The 25,726-nt window shown below is 35.5% G+C and overlaps 1 long non-coding RNA gene across 6 annotated transcripts in view; it reads left to right on the top strand.

The window, feature by feature from the left end:
- The first annotated feature begins 4,747 nt into the window (after nucleotides 1-4,747).
- The window catches only part of LOC145629333 (uncharacterized), a 44,816-nt gene continuing 23,837 nt past the window's right edge, over nucleotides 4,748-25,726 (top strand). Inside the window, exons 1-3 of one of the 6 annotated variants that reach the window (XR_014111647.1) lie at nucleotides 4,748-5,110; nucleotides 5,414-7,171; nucleotides 7,640-7,892. This is a non-coding gene — a long non-coding RNA (uncharacterized LOC145629333). Of the gene's footprint in view, nucleotides 5,131-5,413; nucleotides 7,172-7,639; nucleotides 7,893-25,726 lie in introns of those variants that run through there. The other 5 variants (XR_014111648.1, XR_014111649.1, XR_014111646.1 and 2 more) reach the window with 5 other exon arrangements.

Raw genomic sequence — 25,726 nt, 5'->3', positions numbered from 1 at the left:
ATTTTTATAACTAAAATGGACATAAAAATGGGACTCGCCACATTGGGCCGGGACACCATTTATAACACGAGCCTTGTATAATATGGAGTACTTTTTATTAGATTTGACACTTGAGTAAGAGTTAGTATTGTATATACTCCTAGATCATGTACTCCTCATCATTTATGATTGAGTTTTTTTGCTTAAACCTAGGGATGCTAATTGAGCGAGTTGATCACGAGTAGAGGGTTGCTCGACTCGTGCTCATTAATTTTCGAGCCGAGTCGAGCCGAGCCGATCACGACTTCACGAGTTGCTTGTTTAAAGGTTTACGTCTCTTGAATTTCAAATATTTGTTAATGATATTTTCTTCTCTTTATATTAATTTTTTCTACATAAGCTTATTATTTTAAATTAATTAAGTATCAAGACAAATTTTTAATTTTTAAAGACGAAAGAATAGAAAATTATTGAATTTCTTGTACACTTATTGAGTTTCGAGCTGACTCGAGCGAGCACGAGCAAACTCGAGTTGAGTTTTAATCGGACCGAGTTCGAGCTACTCGCGAGTTGTCTTGCTAAATTAGAACCCTTACCTAAACCTTTTGTTATTTTGATTGATTCTTGTGTTGTTTTGCTAAAACAATATGTTATTTACTTATTTACTTCAGCAACATGTATAAAAAAAAAATAAGCATGCAAGAATGAAATAACATGTACTTATTTAAAAATAACATATATATAAATTAAAATAATAAGTTCATATCAAAATAACATAAATTTTATAAACTTGGAGTAAAATGAAATGATCAATGTTGAGTTTTAAAAACAAAGATGCAAATATAAAATAACATGTACTAATTTCAAAATAACATATATTTAAATTAAAATAATAAGTTAACATATAAAAATAACATAAATTTATAAACCTGGAGTATCTTGTGTTGGTACTCCAGGAGTAAGATAGAAATTGTGCTTGAGTAATTCAAAATGAAACTCATACTTTCATATTGTAGCATGTCATTATAGACACCCAATTTTAAAACATGTTAATTAGTTCATTAAATGATAAAACTGATAAATTGATGAAATTAGGGAATTAGAAAAGAAAATTCTAAAATATGTTTTTTTTTTTTTTGTGCAAAGGGACTTTATATGTTTAAAGTGGTGAAAAAGGTCTTTATAAATCACTTTTTATTATCAGAAGGATCATTGACATCAGAAAATGACAGTTGACTTCACTTATCAGGTGGTGACCATCTCATGCGTGGCACCTGATGTACTGATGTTCAAAAAATGTCTTTTCTTTCTTTTCTTCCCATGATTTTGAGGAGAGCGGAAGAGTTTTGAGAGACAATTTGGGGATAGATAGATAGAGAGAGAGACAGAGAGAGAGAGAAAGAGAAAGTGAAAACGTGGGGGAAAAGAAGAAGAAGAATGTTGAAGCTTAAAGATTTTGATGATGATGAACTTAAATTAAAGCAAACTCAACTAATAAAGGTTTATAAGTGTTTGATTAGTACAGGTGAAGTTGACCTTGGTGGTGGAAGAGTATCTTGAATTATGAAGACATGAAGAGACCTTAATGGAAAGTTAAACAATATAGAAGAAGAATTCTCTAACAAGAACTAAACTCCTTAACAGGAATGTTCCCTAACAAGAACTTGGAAGATGTAAGCTGAAGACAGTAAGTTCCATAAGGAACTTAGACTGTGAAGTTCCAGTTGAGGACTGGAGATCATTTGACAGCAGGAACTTGTTCCTGGTCTGCGTTAAGCCCAAGTAATTCGAGTTTACAGAAACGCGACACAACAATAGTAATTTAGTTAATATTTTATCTTCTAGATTTATTGTTAAATATGTTAAGTAGATATGCATGAAATCTATTAGAAGCGTGACAAGATAAATGGGAAAATATGATAAAATTGGAAAAGATAAAAAGATAGATTTTAGAAAAAGATTTTATTTTCTTAAAATCAGTTTTGTTAAAAAGATATTATTCTTTTTAATTATAGCTTTCTTCGTTTTCCGATAAAAGATTTTTACAAATATGTTTTACTTAAACCGTGTTATTGAGATAAGGAAAGTTAAGTTTTATCTTTTTGAAAACCCTACTTTCTATACAAGTTATACTTGTATAAATAGTAGAGAAGTGATCTCATTAGGTTTTTTGTGAGTTTATGCGTGAAGAAATCTTAAGAGCTTAATTCGTGTAAGTTTGCCAAGCTTTATCTTGTCATATTAGTTTCGGATTTTGTGCATTGCTTGCCTAACATATTCTAGGTGTTATATTTTCTGTAATTGGCTGGGTTATTGGGTGTGAGTGTATGATATCTATAGTGCATACAAGTGAGACAGCTTTGTGTTCAAAGGCTGAGATTGTACTGTGAGGGTACGAGTGAAATTAAGTCAGGGGACTTGAATTAGGTAGGATAGAGTCCTACTGTATAGCAAGTTCTAGTTGGAACTTGTGAGCAAAGGTCTGTCTTATAATAGGTTTGTAAGTTGGTGTTTGCCCTATTATAGTGAATTGGTTTTTGTGTTGAAAAATCCCTTAGAAGGGTCGAGGTTTTACTTCCAGTTGGGCCCTGGAAGGTTTCCTCGTAAAATCTTGTGTGCATTGTTAAGATCCTTTTATGTTCTGTTTATAATTTGCAAAAGTAGTCACTAGGAACTCAAATACAATTAACCCCCCCCCCTCTTGTAGTGTTCGTTTCAACTAACAAAGAAGAAGAAGAAGAAGAAGAAGAAGAAGAAAATGACTTTTTTAAAAAACATGGTCAACGCCGAAAAATTGATGTCAATGGCCATATTCCGACATCAAGGTCCCTTTTCACAACAAAAGTGACTATTTTCACCACTATAAGAACTTTTTTTACCACTTTGAACATATATCTTTTTCACAAAAATGAATATGTAAGTACTATTTTGAAAATTATTCCATAAAATTATAAAGGTATTAATATGAAGAAAACCTTTTTGTTTAGGAAGCTAAAATTCTGTACAAATTAAAGCTTTTTTTATGTATATATTTAAAAATAAAGATAATTTAAAGGATAAACAGTAATATTTTAACACCTTAGATTGGGATGATACTCAAAGTAACATCTAAAGTTTAGTCATTTTTATCACCTTATAAATTTCATTTAAGGTACTTGCCAAAAAATTCTAAATTTCTAATCATTTATAAGTTGTACTTACTTTTAAATTAAATAATCTTTTTGTTTGCCTTGTTAAAATTCTTCAATTATGAAATGGACTTGGGCCATATTCTAAAAAAAGTATTACAATATATAATTGGACTACATTTCTGTTCGATTAACAAGTTAAGATATCCATTCCACTATCAAGGAGAATCTACAATAACCAATAGATTTTCAATCTCATGAAAAGAACTCCCATTGTACGTCTTAGCTAGAAGTCCAACAACAAACTATGCATACAATCCTTGAATTATTGTGTACCATTCCACTTGATATCGTTGGTGTACCATGGACTGCATCTCTTTTTTCAACTCATTCTTTAGCCAGGTTTTGTTTCTTTACCTTCAAAAATCCATGTTAGAATACCAACTAAACAAAAACAAAAAAATTAAATTGATGGTTGAATCCCGGAAACAATTTATATACTCTAATACTCTATCACTCTCCCTCACATGAGGACCCAAGTGGATGAGAATCAAACATGTGACCTTTGTGTCACGTTGGTTCTTTATATTATGTCAGAGGACCAACTCAACTAAAAAATTAAACAAATATTTAAAATCCAGCATCGGTTTATATACTCTATCAATCCCTAATAATTAAACTACACTAAAATTTATTCTTTCAAAAAAAAAAACAATTATGACATCATACAATCAAAATTGTCACACAAAATAACAAGTTAGCAGCATGCTAGCAACCGAATAACTCTAACATTTGAATAAAATTTCAATTTATATAGAATAAGTGTTTGATGCTTTAATTTTAACAAAACAATTAAGTAATCCAAACTATATATGTATATGATATTATCATTCAAAAATTGAAAATTGGGATTTAAACAATTAAACTTAAAGATGAACATATTACTAATATTGTTATATTAAAATAAAAAATAAATAAATAAAAACTAAATTTATTTCCACAGTTGGGAGACAGTTGTCCCCCCTTGTACCCCTCTCCCTCCGCCAATAAATAAATAAAAACTAAATTTATTTGTATACTCTATCATGTCCCTTTATATGAGAGTCCTTTGAACTTGAAATGTGGAGGCACATAAGTCCATTTACACTCAACGCAACATAATCTACTTGAAACTAGGGGATGGATAACATTTGAACTCGTGACCTTTATTTCATGCTTACTCTTGACACCATGTTAAATGACTAACTCAACCAAAAGTTAAAGTTAATGATTGAAATCCATCACAAACAAATTACGTTGATTTATTAATTAGCAAATGAATGATGTACACGCTTATATGTGGGGTTAAATAGTTAAATGACATGTTTAATCAATTTCCTAAGTTAATATTTTTATTAAATTAGGATTTACTCCGTACCATTTATATTTAAGCAGACGGTGATTACTGCATGGTTTCTTGTACTAAGATGCTACTCCGTACTGCATCTACAACCCTTAAAATGTTTCACCTTGTTCCCTTATGAACAGTAGCAACATGTGTCAATTGCTTGTGTGAGCTTGCTGACATGGCAAGGGTGTGGCAAAGTTCTTACACCTCGATTGTATCACTTAGCAGTAAGCATGCATTGTTACTTTCTTCTGCAATATTTTACTTTTTACTTAACAGTTAGGAATCTTGACCATTGGCTTTTCTTTCTTCTGCAATATTTTACTTTTTACTTTCCTCTATCTCTGTAGTGTCTCTTCCATACGCCCCTTTTCTCTCTCTTCTTCCATCTTCACTTTCTCTAAAACCATCAACAATGAGCAACTTCTGAGCTTTCTCACCTCCATCAAATGCAGTTGAATTTTTTCAAGTGATGGCTATCCAATTTAGCTGTGACCACTGATCAAGGCAATTCGCAGGTTTTCGATGTCGGAAACTTGCACGCTTTCTCTATCTTAGTTTGAAGGTGAAATGATCGGTCAAAGATTTATGTTTTTTGTTACCTGTTAGTTTGAAGGTGAGTATCTCGCTGCTGAGGTACCATTTCCTCACTCCTCTTTCAATTTTTTCTGGATTTTTATTGAGTATATATGTAGATTTTTGGTGATTTTTTAGGACTAATGTTTGAGTATAATTTGGGTTAATTAGAGAAATACCCAAAGTTCATTTTTTTTTATTGTTTTCTACGGGTTTTGGGGGTTTAGGATTTTTGAGCTTAATTTTAAATTTGTAGCCATGTAAAATAATCAAATTTCAATTTTTAGCTTTGTCATCCTCTAACTCAAAGTTGAATTTTTTTCTTTCAATTATAATGTTCTAGAATTCAAAAAGCCCTAATTTCAGGGGGAAAATCCCAAATTTTGAAGAAATTAAGAGAAGATGAGGCCTCGGAGATAGAAGATCCATACTAGTATGGCGTGGTTAAGAAAGAAGCCACCGAATGTGAAGGCGTTTCTAGCGGTGGTCACATGAATGGCGGCTCTGGCTTTGCCGACCTTGCTGAACCTGATACCTTGTTGTTGCATGCTTTTCAAGTTCCTCACTACTCTACTGGTTTGTATTCATTTTTAAAATTTTGATTTCTGGGTTCGTTAAATTATTTTCAAGTTCTTCCATAACAGTTTAATTATAAGCTTTGTTGTTAGTCCAACGCTATGATATTATATTGGTGCGTGTTTTTGATTCAGTCTTTCTTTTTTGTCGAACAAGAAAAAGAGGAGAGAAAATGCGATGATCGGCGGCAGAAGTAATGGTGGTGGCGAAGTTTCCGGCATCAGACTGTTGCCATCTCAGGACTGCAACCACTTAAAATATAAATGAAACTCATAAACTTGTAATGTATTTTCCCTCCCTTTCAATTTGTTGTGGTTGAATAGGAAGGTGGAAAAATTGCTCATTTCTGAAAAATTAGGCTTTAATTTTAATAAACAAAACTTCTAAATGGCAACTTCTTAATTCAGGCATTCTTTTTTGTCATCAAATTTTAATTTTTGAGTTTTCTTCTTATTTTGTTTATAATGTTCATCGGTGTTGAATTTCTACTTTAGTTGAGCTTTGACATTCATCTGGGTATCTATGTGAAATGATCTGATACAACGACTCATAATTTTTTTTTTCTTTTCTCTTAAATTTATTATTCTAGTAGTATGATCTTATATGATAGTATTTGTTAGTTCAATTATGCTTGCATTTGTATAATTGATCATTATCTCATAAAACCCAAAAGGGATTTTATTTTAAAAATAAAAAATAAAAAATTGGGGGTTTCTGATTTATTTTAGATTGTTTAGATTTTAAGGGGTTTTGTCAATTCAATTCAGTTTGTTTTAAAAATGGTTTTATTTTTTGATTCAATTCAATTAGTTCATAATTTTGGGATGGTTTGATTCAATTTGGTATATAAAACAAGTTTCAGATTAATGTTACAAATCTCATTGATTTTAGAAACAATATAAATCTACTTCAATTAATGTTCATGGCACAAACCGTGTCTTTATTGTGGCACAGGGTCTGATGCTCAATGATGAGAATAGTTTTTGATGCTCAATGATGAGAATCATTAGATAATAGTTGCCTTAAGATACAATTGTTCTTGAGTGATATTGATATTGTCGGAATTTGTCATGAATTTACAACCTTTTGAAGTTGTTTGTTCTTTATTTTTGGTGTTAGAAGTCTGAAAGGGCACAAATTTTTAATTAGACTTGGTTATTGTATTTAATTTGCCAAGTTCAAAGAAGAATGAAAAATCATTCTCCTTTGTCTTTGTTGTAAGATTAAATTTTCTCTTTCAAATTATAATTTGTGGACTTACTTCATTCTTTCTGGAAATGCAATTGGATTTTGTGCAGAACCCATTAGAGATATTCCTTTATTAGTTTGGTTTTAACTTTTTATTTGAGGGCTTGATGTGTTGTTTGATATGACAGGGAAGGTCAAAGTACCGGAGTTTTTGAATGGGAAAGGGAAAGGAGTAGAGGCTCATGTGGGGAAGCTTGAGTCTGAGTTTGGGGACCTTCAAAAGTTGCTTGTCGTTCGCACTCTTAAGCTCAAGAAGCTTGATTTTCCATGTAAACATGTAAGTATTTCTCTTGATACCTTTGGGAGATTGTGCAATGTTAATTACATTTGATACATTGTTTACTGATTTTGTGCTAAATTATGCATTTAGCTCTCAACTTCGTTGTTGGTTCATTGTCTTTATTTCTTCAATTATATATAGGTAGCAATGGTGTTTATAATTTCAAATTTGCAAACTGCTGTCTTTTTTATAATGGTTTTGATGGTAGATTTCATGAAAGATTTTAAAACTGATAATAAAAACATTTAGAGCTTTAGACTATGTTTTAAGCACAAGTTAATAAGATGAGGATGATCTCTAAGTGGCTGAGTTTCTGTACGTAGCTCTAACTTGAAACTGTTTAGAGGCCTAATCGAGCTTCTTTATATATATCTTGTCTCTCCTCTATTTATTCTTACAAATTGATATCCGTGTTAGGTTCAATGTGGTTGTTATGTGCCATTTGATATACATTGTTTGTGTTAGGACTTGTATTGCTAAGCTAAGGCCCGGCGTTGGTGTCTTCGTAGAGCTTGCTCAACAGAGACAAAATTCATCTTTTAATTTATCCATTTTCGTTCAAGAAGAAATGTATAGACTTATATTTGAGGATAAATTACTAAGTGCAAGTGTGAGTATTATGTGTACCACGTTTAAAGGAAATAAGAAACTTAATCAATCTATAACCCACGTAAAAGCTACTCCTATATGTTGTCAATTAATATGTTGGATTATATCTTACTTTGAACTCAAGTAGTCACTAGGTGAAAAAGGGATTTGGCAGCGGTTCAAACCCGGTCTAAGGCACCGGTTTGAACCGCTGCCTATGTGGGGGGTGCCAAAACCCCAATTTTTGGCACCGGTTCAAAACCGGTGCCATAGGGTGAAATAGGCACCGGTTAACCGGTGCTATATGCCCACTTAGGCACCGGTTAACCGGTGCCTTAAACTGCTCTCCCGCCAATTTTTTTTTTGGTGGTAGCTATTTTAGGCACCGGTTGCTGCCTAACCGGTGCCTATTCACCAATTTTTTTTTTCCAATTTTCGTGCAATAATATTTTAAAAAAAAACCTGTTTCCAGCAATAATAATAACCTGTAATTCCAGCAATTATATTAAATATAATAATTAATAATATTATTATTATAATAACTAATAATAATAATATTATTAATTATTACAATAAGATACAAAAATAATATTAAAAACAAGAATTCAATTAAATATATAGATATAAATATTCTCAAACGCAATACAAAAAAAAAAAAAGTTGCTTAAATATATAAATAATAGTAAGTACATATATAATGAATAATAAGTTATATAGTTCAAAAGTTAACATAAATAATTTACAATTACAATGCCATTTACATGTTGAAGGTGATAAAAGACGCCAACATGTCATGAAATTCATTAAGCTCCTTGATTGTCAATGGACCATCCTTTTGGACCTTGCAAAACTTGAAATACAAAAACATTATATTAAAATTAATTAATTAGGCAAAACAATATGTATTTTATCAAATATTACCTATATGACTTCTATGTAGCCCATTTCCAAAATTACTTATCAAATGAACTATTTCTTTCTCATAACATGTCAATGTTGGGTAGTTGTATGTGTGTAAGCCCTAAAATTGTATAGGAGAGCATTTTATTAAGGTTTATGACGCTTTTTACTCAAAATGGCCCGAATATGGCCTATATGACTTTACTTTGCCCATTTCCTACATTTCTTATTAAATGAACTTTATTTATCTCATAACATGTCAATATTATCTAGTTATAGGTGTATAAGGAAAGAAATCACATCAAAAGAGCATATTAACACAAAATGGCCCTAATATGGCCCATATGACTTCTATTAAGCCCATTTTCTACCTTTCTTGTGAAATAGCCTTTTTGTTTCTCATAACATGTCATTGTTGGGTAATATTAGGTGTCTAAGGCTAGAAATCACATCAATATAGCATTTCAATAAGTTTAACAACGCATTTTACTCAACATGGCCCAAATAGGGCCTATATGACTTCTATGTAGCCCATTTTCTACATTACTTATCAAATGAACGATTTCTTTCTCATAACATGTCATGTTGGGTAGTTGTATGTGTGTAAGCCCTAAAATTGTATAGGAGAGCATTTTATTAAGGTTTATGATGCTTTTTACTCAAAATGGCCCGAATATGGCCTATATGACTTTACTTTGCCCATTTCCTACATTTCTTATTAAATGAACTTTATTTATCTCATAACATGTCAATATTATCTAGTTATAGGTGTATAAGGAAAGAAATCACATCAAAAGAGCATATTAACACAAAATGGCCCTAATATGGCCCATATGACTTCTATTAAGCCCATTTTCTACCTTTCTTGTGAAATAGCCTTTTTGTTTCTCATAACTGCCATTGTTGGGTAATATTAGGTGTCTAAGGCTAGAAATCACATCAATATGACATTTTAATAAGTTTTAGGACTTACCTCATCAAGCTGTTGAGTGTCCGTACAATGAGTCACAATGTCAAGCATGAATCTCATCACATACAAAGCACAATCAAGTCCATTATCTTGTTGTGCGCACTAGCATATGACAAACAAATCACATCAGTGAAACATGCAAAGGAAATGAGCAAATATTTACTAACATAGATTTTGAATATAATCACAATATCATGTAAATTACCAACGGTGACTTCCATGTTGGACCCTTTGGAGCACGACAATGTAGCTTCTTCATAACACTGTAGTAAAAAAAAGTACATTCAAATTTGATTAGTCGTATGATTACTAAATTAGTTATTATTAGCAATAATCATCACTAGGTTGCTATATATATTTACTTTTGCAATATAGACTTCACGAGCCACTTCTCCGATGATCGAGCTGAATCAAGGTGATAAATTGTGTTAGCGGAATTACAAATCACCATGAGGCTCCAATGCTCCCTACATAAGTTCACAATAGACAAGCAAATTAATATTTAGGAGTCAACATATAATGAGGCCAAATCGATTGAATTTGACATGGTTAGACTTACTCTCTATAACATGGGGCGAATATGAACTTGTCTCCCGCACGCGCTGATTCCCTGATACTCTGTTCAACATAGTACAACACGTGATGGGGGTTGCCTATGATTCTAGTAGTGGATAACTGCTCGGGGCATAACCACCCAACTTTACAAGGAGAATCAGTGTCAGTTAAGTGCTCCTGTAGTGCTCTGCGTGCATGAACATTGAATAATTTATCAGATGTAGGATAATCACCATCAATTTGAATAACTTGAAAAAATTATAGATTATGTGGGCATTGAAGTACCTCATGAATGTTTTAATGAGGGAAATGTTAAGCTTTGCACCACGTAGAAATTCCTTCACATCTTCTTTGCTGATCCATGCAACTGCATCTTCATCATAGTGGAACATTGCCTTAGGAAGTGCAACTTCCATGGGATCGACCAAATGACAAGCACGGTTGTGAAGAAAGGTCATGTCAGCAGAGAGTGATTGAAGAACAATGTCTTCAACAAGTGGAGTAGGTGGCATGGGTGAACCTTTCGAAGAGTGCAACTTCGACGCTTGTTCACTCTTGGACCGTTGTTCACTTAGCTTCTTCTTAGGTTGATCAATTCTTTTAAGCTTCTCCACCCTCTTTCTCTTTGAAGTTTTGCTTCCATTCAAAATCTGAAATAGTTTGAGAAAGAATAAGTTTATAAGTTGAGAAATGAAGAAAATGGCTTTATTTTGATGAAATGGGCCCAAAAAAATTAGAACTTTGCTTCTTTTATGCAATTTCAACTCACAATCACTTATGCATATGTAATTATGATATGGTTTGAGAATGTATAAGTTTATTAGTTGAGAAATGAAGAAAATAAGGAAGTGAGTAGCCATTTCGGCTCAAATGACCTTGATTTTTGATGAATTGGACCCAAAACCTTAGAACTTGGCGATTTTAATGTAATTTCAAATGACAAACACTTATAAATATGTGATTATGAGTTGTTTTGAGATGCAAGGAGTTTATAAGTTGAGAAATGAAGAAAATAGGCAAGTGAATAGCCATTTCGGCTCGAAGTGGCTTTATTTTGATGAAATGCGCCAAAAAAATTAGAACTTTGCTTTATTTATGCAATTTCAACTCACAATCACTTATACATATGTAATTATGATATGGTTTGAGAATGTATAAGTTTATTAGTTGAGAAATGAAGAAAATAGGCAAGTGAGTAGCCATTTCGGCTCAAAATGGCTTTATTTTGATGATTTGGACCTAAAACCTTACAACTTGGCGATTTTTATGTAATTTCAAATGACAAACACTTATAAATATGTGATTATGAGTTGTTTTGAGATGCAAGGAGTTTATAAGTTGAGAAATGAAGAAAATAGGCAAGTGAGTAGCCATTTCGGCTCGAAGTGGCTTTATTTTGATAAAATGCGCCAAAAAAAATTAGAACTTTGCTTCTTTTATGCAATTTCAACTCACAATCACTTATAAATATGTAATTATGATATGGTTTGAGAATGTATAAGTTTATTAGTTGAGAAATGAAGAAAATAGGCAAGTGAGTAGCCATTTCGGCTCAAATGGCTTTATATATTTAAAATTGCTTAGAAAATTTATTTTTTAAAAAATATGCAACTTCCGCCGCCCCGGGACACCCGAGGGCGCCGCCCCCGCTGCCGGAACAGCAAAGGCAGCCCGCGCCGAGGCCACAGCAGCCTCGACAGGTGGCTGCCAAGGCTGTAGCAGCCACGGCAGGTGGCTGCCAGTCTGCTGCAGCCTCGGTAGCAGCCTGCCTGGCTGCTGCTGCCTCGACAGGTGGCTGCCATGGCTGTAGCAGCACAGGCAGGTGCTGCCGAGGCTGCTACAGCCTTGGCAGCCACTTGTCGGGGCTGCTGTGGCCTCGGCGCGGGCTGCCTTCGCTGTTCCGGCAGCGGGGGCGGCTCCCTCGGGTGTCCCGGGGCGGCGGAACTTGCATATTTTTAAAAAAAAAATTTTTGAGCAATTTTAAATCAACTTGGCAGACCTTGCATATTGTAAAAAAAAAAAAATACTTGGATGTTTTATTTTAAGAGTGCCTAATGGTATAACACTTACAAAATTTGAGAACTAAATAATCTACCTCCTTATTAATCAACTTAACCCATGCACGTGGCCAATCAACGAAGCTACCTACAGCTTGCCAAAGCGTTGTTATCTCAACCTCCTCTATCGGTACGGGTAGTGGGATGTCTTCGAACCCCGCAACCACTAAATTGTTCCCAACCGAGTAATGATGTGGCCCCGCCGTAGCACCCGTCGTCGGTTGGGCACTACCATACGCCACCCAACTCAACGCCGTACTATTTGAATGCCCCGGGGCTAGAAGTGCACACCGGGTGTCTTCCTACATAAGTATATATATAAAAAGAAGATAGTTAAATAGGACTTTTACAACATCATAGATAATATAACAAAATTCATTAAGGTAGAGGGTTACAAATCACCTGTAACTCTGGAAATTCATGCGGTGTTGGATTTTCAAGCTCCCTTGAGTCCGCATGTGTAGGAGTAGGAACCTACAACAGTACATCAATCATTGCACCTCAAATCTCAATTAACTCAATATTTTAAAACTTTTAATAACCCAATTGATTTTACCTCAGGTGGCACATCTTCACCACGTATCTCATCTCCTCCATGTCTATCACCTTCTCCTTGTCCTTTTGGTTCAGAACATGAGTCGACCGGGGTACTCGTGAGGAACGGCAAAGTCGGTAAGTTCATCAGCTTCGCCCAAGCATTCAATTCACCAACTAACTCGTTGCGTACTTGTTCCTTAATTGATGCCACCTTGGCATCCAACTCCCCCGGTGAGTTAACACTGGCTCGAGATCTACCCGATTTTGTGTATTCGTGACCCATCACCTTATTCCATCCAAGCAATGACCCTCCCGAACCTACTACTCGTCCTGGATAGTATGGCCTTCCCAAAGCCATAGTGAAAGGGTCATTCTCCACACTTGGTTCAAATTTTCCCTCCACCATCTCTTAAGTGTGCTCAAGCTATAGCATAAGGAAAAAATGAGGTCATTAAAACAGTTAATGGTTTGTACAGTGATTTAGATGCAAAAGTGACTTAATTTCAACAATTCATAGGTAACTTACAAGTTTATCCGCCGGTTTTTTGGCTTCTGGACCCTTGATGACCCATTTTCCGTTTCCTTATCAAACGTATGGAGAGAACAAAAGAAATCACCAGCACGACTCACCAATGTAGTGATCGTGGAACTAGAGGGATCCTTCGATGCCACTAGAAGCGCTTTAGGGTATAAACCCGAATCGACCCACTCAGGTCTCTTTTCACCAAAATCTTAGGACCCATACGATGGACGTATTCCTTCTTTTCTGCATTCGCTTTATTTTGCTCTCGAAGTTCCTACAAAACAAAAAATGTTAGTCTCATTGCTACAAAAAGTGTCAAGCTATTATTCAATTGAGATCAGATTAACACAAACTTACAATGGCTTTCTTTTGAGTCTTCATTATAACGAACTCTTCCCAATCATCTTTTGACACGGTCGGCCATATTTTCCACGGGAGACGGTCATCTTCTTCAGCATTCTTCTTCTTTGTTTTCTTCTTCTTCTTGTAGATCCACCGATTAGTCAACTTGGTCTTAAAGCCTCTAAATCTTTCCGCTAATAAAGATTCAAACACCCTTCTCTTCTCGGGATCATTAGGAATAGAAAACAGCCTATGCAAGCACAAATTAAAACCGATTATTAACAACCATAAGGTTAAGGTATCTTAAATTGTGTAAATGTGCCAAAAACACACTTACCCTTGTATCATCCCAAAATGTTTGAATCAAACCCGGAGGTACTTGCCGCATTACAGGTGTGTAATGGGGATTTTTCACGAACATATGCCAACTTGATTAGCATATTATCAACGCCATTTGGGCCCGGGTTGGCCTTTGTTGTCATACTCCAAGACCATGGGACCGTCCGGTTTCTTAAAGCTTCTCGTCGGACCCCTTCTTTTTCTTTGAGCCGGTGCCTTCCCCTCCCCCCTCCACCACCTGTGTTGTTTTCATCTTGTCCTTGGCCTTGACTTTCAGGAGTGGGGTTCTCACCAACAATCTCACGTGCTGTATTTACAATAGGCGGTGCGCGTTCAGCTGAAATTTCAAAATCGTCAAGCCTACGCTCGAACTCATCTTGAGCCTGATCCTCTGGCTCACCCAAGTCATCCTCCTTATTCACATCATAAGGCACATCACTATCGTCCTCGTCCTCATCCTCGTACTTGTCCTCATACTCATCATCGTCAATGTCCTCTCCCAAATGAGGATCATGATCGTCCGCCATGAGATATAAGCACCTGTCAAAGCAATCATAAAACAATATTAGTGTATAGTAAAGTATATACATGATAGTTATTATGGTTAAGTAGAAGCTATTTAAGCCATTTTCACCTACTTATTATGGTCCTATAACCTTGTATATGCATGATAATGAGTACAAAATGGAAATTTCAATCTACATATCACTTATACATATGGAAAATAGGTTGTTAGAATGAATAAATGTTAGTTCATACACAAAACAAAGGACTTAGGTTAAGTAGAAGCTATTAAAGCCATTTTCACCTACTTATGGTCCTATAACCTTGTATATGCATGATAATGAGTACACTTAGGCAATTTCAAACTACAAACATGTTAAATATATTGAATATAGGTTGTTAAAATGAATAAATGTTAGTTCATACACAAAATAAAAGAATTGGGTTAAGTAGAAGCTATTTAAGCCAATTTCACCTACTTATGGTCCTATAACCTTGTATATGCATGATAATGAGTACACTTAGGCAATTTCAAACTACAAATATATCATTTTCGCCTACTTATGCTCCTATATACATGATAACTAAACTATATTTGCAATGAAACCATTACTAACTTTTAATCAAACTACCTCATTTTGAAATTCCTTCGTTGTGGTCTGATCGCATATAACCTGCTTCGTTGTCTATGTCATTTAGTACAATAGGTCTAGGAACAGTGAAATGTGCTAAATCATCAAACGCATCATATTCTTCCTCTTCCTCAACATCTCCAATGCCTAGGATTCTTCTTTTGCCAGCTAGCACTATAGACCATTTTGAATCCATTGGGTCAGTTACGTAGAACACTTGCTTAGCTTGAGATGCAAGGATAAATGGTTCCGCACTATCATTCAAGTGGCCAAGATCTACAAGAGTAAAGTCCTCATGTTTGACGTTACGCCTGATATTATCAACCCACTTACACTTGAAAAGAGCAACCGTGAAGTCACAATAATCAAGCTCCCATATTTCTTGAATTCGACCATAGTATGACAACTCTGCATCGACAGGTGATTTATCCTTAGAACTTGCAAACTCCCTTGACGATGCCACAAGAGTTACACCACTGTTTTGGGTGGAGGAAGATTTCAAATCATGGCGCTCGGTCCAAAAAGTGTACCCATTGATGTCATATCCCTCAAATGAACGGACATCATCCCTAGGACCGTACGCAAGCCACCGTACTGTATCGGTCACATTAGTATCATTCAATCCACTCATTACTCAATCACGAAACCAATCAACAAACCTCTTATTATGCAAATGCCCTTTCACCTTTGGATGGAAAATCGGCACGCAAACTAGCCATGTGCTCGTCTAAATGTGGGTGCACATCTGAAACATGGTGCAACACATAAAGGTGTGCTTGTAAGAACTGATCTCGGTCTGATGACATTCGTTTCGACCCAATTGTGCCATGACCATCAAGTCTACCTTCATGTCGATAAGTAGGAAGACCAATAGGTTGATCAAGGGCTATGTAGTCCGCCACAAAGTTACCTATCTCCTCACCCACTGTCCCTTGCATCATACTTCCTTCAGGGTGAGCCCGGTTCCGTACTTTATCTTGTAATGTACCCATGTATCTTTTAAAAGGGTAGCACCACCTCATGAACACTGGACCGCACAACTTAATCTCACACACCAAATGAAGAACCAGATGAACCATTATGTCAAAAAATGAGGGTGGAAAATACATCTCAAATTTGCACAAAGTCACAACCACATCTGCTTGCAAAGCATCTAGTGTACAAGGATCAAGAACTTTGCTACAAATTGTATTGAAAAACGAAAAAAGGCTTGTAATCGCTTCCCTCACGTGTTTCGGTAGAATACCACGGATTGCAATCGGTAGGAATACTTACATCATAATGTGACAATCATGGGATTTCATACTTGTCAACTTCAATTCTCCATTTAAGGTTACAAATCTTTTCATGTTAGATGAGTACCCTGATGGAACCTTAATGCCGTACATACATGCACAAAACATACGTTTCTCTACCCTAGACAATGTATAGCAAGCCGGGGGTAAATAATTCTTTTCATCCTTCCCTTTACCCTTAACTTTCTTCTTTGACGCATCTTTGGCCTTTCCCTTTCCCTTGCTCTTCTCCTTCCCTTTTTTCGAAACATTTTCATCTTCTATTCTCGACTCCTTCCCCTTTCTAACCTTTTCTTGAGGCCACAATTTTGGACGAATCCCCATCTCTTTCAAATCTAACCGTGCACCCTTTCCGTCCTTTGTTTTGCCTGGGATATTCATAAGCGTCCCCAAAAGAGCATCACACACATTCTTCTCAATATGCATCACATCAAGACAATGCCTAACGTCATGTTCTCTCCAGTACGAAAGCTTCCAAAAGATTGATTCTTTCTTAAACAGAGCAGCTGAGACCACAGTTTTTTCTGATTTTCCAAACACCGTTCGTATTCCTTTCACCCGAGCACTAATCTCAGCACCAGTCAATGGTCTAGGCGCAGTATCCTCTTCCACGGTTCCATCAAAAGCCTTTTTCTGCCTACGGTACGGGTGATCACGCCTAAGGAACCTTCGAGTCCGTAGGTAGACATCTTTGTGAGAATGAGCCAGGTATACGCTTGATGTGTCATCAATACATATGGGGCATGCTTTTTTCCCTTTGACCTTGTACCCACACAAGTTTCCATATGCAGGGAAGTCATCCATGGTCCACATAAGGGCTGCACGCAATGTGAACATCTCGTTCTGATAAGCATCAAAAACGGAAACCCCTTCGTCCCACATCTTTCTCAAGTCGTCAATAAGCGGCGCAAGGTAAACATCTATGTCGTTTCCAGGTTGCTTAGGACCAGTTATTAGCAATGAAAGCATTACATACTTACGTTTCATGCACAGCCAAGGAGGCAAATTATAAATCACTAAAAGTACCGGCCATGTGCTGTGTTGGGTACTAAGAGTGCCAAATGGATTCATCCCGTCCGTGCACAACCCAAGCCTTAAATTTCTGACTTCATTACCAAATTCCTCAAACTTCAAATCAATGTTCTTCCACTGTGGAGAGTCAGCTGGATGCTTCAACATTCTGTTTTTCTTTCTTCCCTCTGCATGCCACCTCAAGTTTTTAGCGTCTTTTGGTATTGAGAACAGACGCTTAAACCTTGGAATAATGGGAAGATACCACAACACGTTAGCAGGAGGTTCCTCCGTGCCAGGATTGCAACTCATGCGCTTGTACCGCGACCGCTTGCATCGTGGACACTCCTGCAGTTGTTCATACTCATTTCGATACAAAATACAGTCATTAGGACATGCATGTATCTTCTTATACTCCAAACCAAAGGGACACATGAGCTTCTTTGCGTAATAGTAAGACTTAGGAATTTCATTCCCATCAGGAAACATATCACTTAATGCGGTCAACAAAGAAGTAAAACTGATGTCCGTCCACCCATGCTTCGACTTAATGTTGAAAATTGTTATCATGACCGATAGTTTGGAGAATTTTTTGCACCCGGGATACAAAGGCTTTTTGGAAGTCTCCGATAATAACTCAAACACTTCACCTTCAACACCATGCAACATCTCATCCACTTGTTCATCCTCGACCTCATCCGCCTGATCATCGTCGGCTCCATCCTCATCATTATCAACAATATAGTCATCATTCTCGTATTCCTCGTCCACATGAATCTCACTGCTTCTAACACGCACATCATTCCGATCAAGATCCCCACTGTACTCTCCACTTTCTCCGTGCCAAATCCACACATGGTATAATTGCCTAAACCCACGACATAATACATGATCTCTAATGATTTCAACACTATCGACCACATTCACATTATTACAATCAACACAAGGACAATAAAGGCCTTTGCCACCCAGTTTGCGTTGATAAGCTAAAGCCCTCTCGCAAAACTCTTGAACCCCATTCCAAAATTCCAATGTATCGCGTCTACCATACATCCAACCACGATCCTTCTCCATTTAGTAAATTGTCTCTAAACATATATAGCAACATATAATTTATAATGTGTAAGTGCTACATATTTTATGTAAATCAAATTCAAGTACAAAACGTGAATATACCATTCATATAGTGAAAAAATGCATGTTTCCAAAGGGTCCTTATCACTCCAACCTAACCCATCCTTGAATGTCTACTTTCACTAGTGAATGTATGTCAACTTTCCAATTTTAAGGAAAATCCGGCAGCATTTCCCCCTAGTTCTCCAAGTACACGATGTAGATAATTAATTACCCACATATGTACCCAGAGAACATAGTGAGGAAATGATAAGCCAAGATGTTCCTTAAAATCGAAAAGAAAACATACATTCACCACCTAAGTGAGAGTACACATTCAAGAACAGTCCCAACCGGGGACTATTCAAGACTTTCTCCTAATGAGAAAGCCTTGAACGGGTATCTAGACATATGATGATGCAAGTATTCTATATATTGTTGTATTTATTTGCAATTAAACAATACACAAGTTGCAATTTCATGAATCAACTTTTATTAAATGGATAAATAGAAAGAAATATAGCTAAGTAAAGTTTATAAGTCATACCAATATAGCAACTACCCACTTGAGCTCAATATGTAGTCCTCAAGCAACTCGTGCTTCAATTCACAATTCTATTAAAAAAAAAACAATATACAAAAATTATGTTAAATATAAGGTATGTACTATTTCTTTCTTATAACATGTCAATTCACTAATTTATTTATAAGCTAAAACACATCATTCATTGAACTAACAGTTGCTAAACTAACAAGGTTACTAATCTCTAATTTTTTCAAAATTACCCATCAAAACAACTTAAAAGTAACCATTTACCCATTCCAAAATTCATCTACTTTAGTAACAAGCAAGGTTACTAATCTCAAATTAATTCAAATATACCCATCAAAACAACTTAATATTAACCATTTAAACATTCCAAAATTCAACTAATTTAATAACAAAGTTAACTAATCTCTAACATATTCAAAATAATGAAGGAGTTATGTCTTCGATAAGTGCAATTACTAGATATATCAAGGATCACTATTATGGAGATAATAAGTTCATTCTATAGGGTCGTCAATGTTTGGTGCTAAATATGACAATTGATCTTTGGGCTAGCTTAATAGCCCAAAGCCTTATAGAATGGATCCTACAAGGTCACACATAAGAGTATTGTGTTAAACAAGTTAGAGGCCCATTATTGGGCCTCATGAGTTCATGACATACCACATTGATATTTGGGCTTGGATAATTAGAAGAGTCTAATGGGTTTTGGACTTGACATGGTTTTATTTCTAGATATGATCTATAAATATAAACCATGCCTAGGGTTGCAAGAGAGAACAATTGACATACAGTAAATTGTCACACAAGCAACCAAGCATCCCAAAACCCTAATTCTCTCTCTCTCTATTCGACCCTCACTCTCTCTCCTCCCTGTCCGTACGGCTCTCCCTTGTGGGCGGCGCGTGTGGTGGCGCGTGGGTGGTGGTGTGGTGTGTTCGTTACTCGGATCTCCGTTGAAGGTTGATTGAAGCGTTCAGTCACAACTAACTAGCATTAGTGGAGATTTAATCCGTGCTCGTGGACTAAGTAGATGAATCACACGTGGGGTTCTTGTTCTCCTTATTGTTCTTGCTCGATCACTTGTGGAATCACGCTTCAAAGGTATTGTTCTTACTCTTTATGTGTTGTGCATGAGATCCTTGGTTAGGTGCTATATGAATATGATTCATGATTATTTCCGCTGCGTAGTACCTATCATCCCCTACAGTGGTATCAGTTAGCCTCTTGCAATTACATATATTGAGTATTAACCTTTGTTGATCCACAATTTTAATTCAATTAGGAGGGAGAATAATTTAATTATGGGTCAATTATTATATTAAATGTGATTTAACAATATAGAATCATTAAAGGTGTTTAATTTGCTTCATATTAGCCCTAAAAAGATCCGAAAATTGCCCTATCAAGTTCAAAAATTCGAACCCCCCCCCCCCCTTTAATATTTCGAAAATTTCGAAATCAAGAACCCTAATTTATGAAATGTGTGTTTTGATTTTGATTTAATTCGAAAATTTTATGTTTAAAGAATTTAATCTAATTGATTTCATGATAAATTATGAATTTTTCATGATCAACCTATTTAATTTAAAAGTTAAATTGAATTGGGATTAAATTCATGAAGAACCCTAATTTAAAAATTGAATATGATTTAATTTTTAAATTGGATGGACCACATTAATTTTAATTTTAATAAAAATGTTTTGTTTTAAATTAAAAATCAAAAAAAAAAAAAGGTATTAAGGTGCGGCAGCCGCGGCTGGGTGGCGCAGCCACGGCGACTGCCGCACCGGTGGTGGTCCAGGAGGGAGGGTGGGCTGGGCAGGGGTCAGTCAAGGGGGCAGCGCAGCAGTGCACCACCCCGATGTGTGTGCTGCTGCTGCTGTCCGGGTGTCGCTGTAGGGGCAGCGCACACCGTAAGGTGTGCGGCCACCGTGGCCGGCTTCGGCTGGCCACACCACGGTGGCTGACGCGGGTTTTCAAAAAAAAAATTTATTTTATTTTATTTTGAATAAAATCAGTTTTCAAAATTAAAATTAAAAGATAAGTTTTGATTTTGAAAAGATAATTAACAACATTAAAGTTGTTAATTTTGTTAAGATAGGATAACTATGGAGCAAAAGATTCTATTTGGATAATAATTGATTAAATAATATGATTATCCCATAATTATTTTAGGATATTAACTGATTTAAAATTTGTGATTGACAAGTAATTAGGATAGAATCTCCTAAAAGTTAGGATAATCATGGAAAATAAATATGATTTATCTTCCATAATTAAAATAAGATTTGATTCTATCTCATACCTAAATTAAAATATATGATATTTTATAATTGGTCATGAATAATATATGATATTATCTAATTACAGTAATTAATTAAAATATGAGATTTTTTAGGAGCCATGTTTCCTTTACTGTGAACATTCGATGTTGTAGTTTAGGAAAGCATGATGAGTGATTTATTATATGGCATTTTATAATATATGATGTTATATATTGCTATATAGACTAGTATGGCCCATAGATTCTAAATACGATCTGCGCATCGTTTCGTATTTTTGTAATCTAAATACGGTCTGCGTACCGTTAAGTATTTTTGTAATTTATTTCATTTTATTTAAGTAGTAGATAGAATAGAATAGAATTACAGGTTGCAGTTAATCCAAGAATCCATGGAGTGGAGGCCCAAGAAGCAAGATGGATAAGATCCATGAAGGTTCAAGTGGGAGCTTTTGCTTTATTAGTTTTCTTAGGATTAAGGGGCCATACTATGTCATGTTTTACTTATGCATTAGTAGATTATGCATGTTAGATTTTATTTATGTTGTTTGATGATGCGCTAGAGTTCATTAAATAATCACAACATAATGAATCTAGGTCCCAGTAATATTGAGGTAGCTTTTCCAATCAAAAACCCGATGAAACCTTTGATATTTATGGTGATTCATGCCAAAGCAGGGTGTCATATTATATCTTAGGGGAGTGGGGGTAAAACAAATTTTACACTTTTGATTGGTTACACTCAACAAGGTTACCTAAAGAGTTTAGAACCTTGAAGCTAAGGTAATAATTAAACATGTGATGTGTAATTATTCAATCAAGAATTACAAAGAGTTGTAATCAGTAAAGAGTTTACTCACCTTGAAAATGTAATAGTTGATGGTAGGGCCAAAGTTCGGTCAATTATTGCACAAATAAAGGATCTTGGAATCATTCTATTCAATAGGGATGATTTAAATTGAATGAATGTTTTAAAGTTACCAATATTATAATCGCTTATGGTACTTTAAAAGTTTATTAAACATAATTATTGAATTATGCCTCGTTTTGTTTTTGTTTGTAGATGAATAACTTATACGACAACACAATTTTACCAATGAAACTTAACTTAAGGCTGAATCTCAGAAACTTTAGGGAATGGGAAAAGGAGTTGAGAAATGTTCTCACAAGCCATGGGCTTGAATCTCGTTTATACATTCCTGTTGAGAGCAAATACACAGAAAAGTATGGAGCTGAAAGGCATGCTGAAATTGTTTCAGCTGCAGAGAAAATCAGAGAGCTCATTTTAGAATTGTAGACACCCATTTGTGTCTCCCCAAAACCGAACCCAGTGATGAGTACCTTTCACGTCGGATCATGATCGAATGAAACGAAAGTGTGGAAAGGTCTAGTGTTGCGGAAAGTTTTATTTCTTTTCTTTTCTCTTCTCTCTGTTTTTGAAAACTTTATTTTAAGAAAACAGCCAATCCAGTTTGGTTGGTCCATGATAAGGGTCCAATAGTGGTGTAGTTGGATGGGGCTTGCAAAGACCTTTCCAACGATATATTATAAGCCCAATTCCGATGAATATTGAGGAATTTATGGCCAATTTACTAAACTGGGCCCGGTTTGAGTTTTAAGTACGGCCCAATGATCTAGGGGAGGGCCTAATATGATTTATCATTCCTAATGTAATTAGGAATGTTTTTGGTCTTCTGGAACATTCTAGAAGGTCTTATCATTCTTAATTCAATTAGGATTCTTTAGAGTTTTAATTAGATCAAATAGCATTTTCGACTGAAATTATATTATTTTATCTTCCAGTACGGTAAAATTATCATAGTTTCGAAAACGTGTTAAAAGCCGGTTTGGCGTCCAACCCCAGGCCTTGGCGCCTGGAACCAGGATTGGCGCTAGACGCCAGCCATTGGCGCTTGGCGCTAGCCACTGGTCCTGGCGCCAAGTTGTTTCTGTGATCTTCAGACTCTGTTTTGATAAATTATCTTTTTTGGCCGATTTTCTTTATAAATATCGTATCAAAAACTCCGTTTTGATTCATCTACAATCTCCAATCACCAATTATCTCCAATCACCGATTATCAATTTTCTACAATCAATAGTCATCAACATTCTCTAATTCTCTTTATTCATCATCTTTCTTTCGTCAATTCTCAATAACATTAATCTTTTAGCATTCTTTCTTTCTTGCTTTTTCATACAAAATTCCGCATTCACAAGATCTTGATACACCTAGCCATATTCGAAGTTACCTTCGCCTTAGACGTGAAAGGTTTTAATTTCTGAGGGTTTGGTCCCAAATCTCTATTTCAATTATTTAATTTAATTGCTTTGTTTATTATTTTCCTTGAAGTTACTAACGTGTGTATTTTGTTATTAGAAAGAGGTACGAGGCATCCAAGTAAGTATTTTAATTGATTTTATGATGTAGACATCATGTTTATATTGTTATTATGATATTCCTAGTATCATGTCTAGGGTATTTTTAATATTAAATATGATTATTATGATGCTTCCTATGTTCTTTCTAACATTTATGATTAATGATATTGATTATTTATTATGTTGCTTGATATGCTATTTATTATTTATTGCTTGATCACCTTTTATTGCATGTTTAAAGGGAATTTGTACTTGCAATCACGCTTAATAAGATAATTAATAATCTTGTTAGGTTAATTGTGATTATAATTTCAAGTGATCGCCAATAATAGTTTATTTGTGCATTAAATTCAACCAACATAGATTAAACAGGTTTAGGGTTAATCATATTGATTGTATGTTAATCAGAAAGCGCACATGAATACGAGCAGAATAAAGTAGAGGCCTATTATTAGGGCAGGTTCAATCTCTTTTAGGTTGGATTTGTACCATCATCCCCGAACCCTTATTTGGTTCATGACCTTATGGAGTTGACGATCTCTTGGATCGTTAAGGGGTGTAACCTTCACCTCGTGCCCATGTAAGGGAATTGATTGAAATGTTCAATCAAATGGATGTCCTTAGGAAACCGATCGATGATGACTCTGCTCATGATATTATTTTGTTCTCACTCCATGATGGTTTTGACATTGTCAAGCTCACTCATAATGATGAGGGATCTTCGGTGACATTGATCAATTTGTTGCTTAACCATGCTGAGGAGTTAAAAGTTGGCGCCAGTCTCTGTTTGCTAGCGCCAATTTCCCCCAATACCGAGCCAGAAATATGCGTTCTAATTTCGACCGGTTTTTCGTATTGTTTGCTCGATCCTACTTCCTTATTGAATTTGTTCTCATTTTTCTGAAACCCATATGTGTTCTACATATGGACATAACCCTCTGGGAATTCATGCTCTATCTACCCGATTGAACGCTCCTGGCAACAAAGGGTACATCTGAGATGTTGAATTCACCAAACCATGGAAGCGAGTTTTTTCTAAAAACTTGCGGTGTTCTATCCACACGCGTTAACCCTTCACGGTTAGGCTTCTACACGGTGCATCTGGACAATTAACCATGGACCCTATTTGACTAAACCATATCCCGAACTTTAGAGAACTAGAGCCATGGTTAGGTTGCGAACTCATTGCATCATATTGTGCCTACTTGACTAATTGTGCATTACTTGTTGTGCATATATATCCTATGCTCCTCTTAACCGTTTGTTGATTTGTGTTGAGATCAAAATTAATGACTTAAAGAACTTTGCCTAATTAATTAATTAATTAATTCGAGTCAATAAAGTTTTTTCTTCTTTTAATCGGAATCGACCTAGTACGACTTTAGGCATACCCAAGTTGACTAATAATATCGAAAACAGTCCCAGACCGAGGTTCCAATGTTGGTGCCAAAATTTGGGCTGTAGCGCCACTGTATGGTGCGTAGCGCCAGACATTTACTAAAAAGTCTGGCGCCAACCACCATATTGTGACGCCAGTCCTGTCGCTTGGCCGACAGTTCGGATTATTTGTCGAGTCATCACCTAATGTCTAATTATCCAGTTTCCCGTTTAATTCGGTTAATTCTGCTTAGTTGAATCAATATTCGAGTTTAGGCACTAAGTCCCATGGTTTTACACAAGAGTCCAAACATGTCACTTACACTCAATACACACACTATTACACATGTCCATGATTAAGGGAGTCTTGTGTGCACGCGTTATTTTTCGTCATTTTTTTTAGGGGGGGTAAGTCGGATATTAATCCTCCAATAAATAATAGTACTTAAGTTCCCTAAACACATGTACATTATTGCTCCCTAAAAATATACATACCTTTTTTTTCCCTTCTATTTAAATAAAAGCCATAAAGTCAAACTGATTCGAGTTAAGTATTTAAAACGCAAATTGGCTTAATCTACAGCGCGTGGTCAAGA

Source organism: Chenopodium album, chromosome 4 (assembly GCF_948465745.1).
Source record: "Chenopodium album chromosome 4, dcCheAlbu1.1, whole genome shotgun sequence".
In the NCBI taxonomy this organism is placed as follows: domain Eukaryota; kingdom Viridiplantae; phylum Streptophyta; class Magnoliopsida; order Caryophyllales; family Amaranthaceae; genus Chenopodium; species Chenopodium album.
Note: the sequence above shows the minus strand (reverse complement) of the source record. Positions and strands in the feature narration are given on the sequence as shown.